This window comes from Octopus bimaculoides, chromosome 4, assembly GCF_001194135.2.
Source record: "Octopus bimaculoides isolate UCB-OBI-ISO-001 chromosome 4, ASM119413v2, whole genome shotgun sequence".
NCBI classification, from domain to species: domain Eukaryota; kingdom Metazoa; phylum Mollusca; class Cephalopoda; order Octopoda; family Octopodidae; genus Octopus; species Octopus bimaculoides.
Window position 1 is genome coordinate 105,371,784 of NC_068984.1, and position 1,051 is coordinate 105,372,834.

A 1,051-nucleotide genomic window follows, 5' to 3' on the forward strand; every position below is an offset into this window, starting at 1 on the left:
AAATAAATAAGTGATTTTAAAAAAATATATTTTAATTGTTGTGTGAGAAAGTATATATAATCTCATTATAAAATATAGTGTCTTTCAAAAACATCCTAAATTTGAAGACTATATCTCGTGTTTAAGAAAAAGGAAAGCATTTTACATTTTTATTTTTGGTGAACGCTGTCACTCTCTCTCTCTCCCTCACACATACACACACACATCAACACACAACCTCCCTCTCTCCATCACACACACACACACACAAATTTCACTTCTCTATGGCAAGAAGGGACTTAACTCATGTTAGCAGATTTAAAAATTGGTAAAAGTTATGGTTGAAAATTGATTTTTACCGCTATCCGTGGGTGCCTCGGGAAAAATAATTTGATGAAAATACTGCTAGGGTCGTGACGAATGTCATCTTAAAATTGAAGCGACATGCGTGCTAATTTGTGGACGTGCATAAATTACATTCACGTACACACACACACACATCCTGCTTTTTATAGATATATAGATATTTCCTCTTTTTGAAATCCTCAAAAGTTTGAATTGTTCTACTTGAACTTATTCTTCCTCACACTTATGTATACATATGTGTATATATATATATATATATATGTATATATATTTTTATATATATATATATATATATATGTATATATATATGTGTATATACATGTGTGTGTGCACATATATGTATGTGTGTGTGTATATATATATATATATATATATATATATACACACATACATACATATATCTGAATCAATTTTCTTCTGTCTTCCTTTTCAATTGGACTTTCTTTTCTGAAGGAGAGCTTTGCTCGAAACGTAAAACCACCTTTCTTTCCTTCCCTGAGTGTCTGCTATTATATTACATGTACCACGTCCTCACGTTTTTGTTTCTTTCTGTTTGTTCTTCCTTTTTGGGGGATTTTCTATATATATGTAGATATATATGTGTATATATATATGTGCATATATATATATATATATATATATATATGTGTATGTTTGTATATATATGTTTATGTATATATATATATATATATATATATATATATAT

The 1,051-nt window shown here is 28.3% G+C and overlaps 1 protein-coding gene across 2 annotated transcripts in view; it reads left to right on the forward strand.

Moving 5' to 3' along the window:
- Positions 1 to 1,051, forward strand: part of LOC106872728 (zinc finger autosomal protein) — a 22,558-nt gene that overhangs the window by 8,468 nt on the left and 13,039 nt on the right. The gene's annotated exons all lie outside the window — the stretch shown is intronic.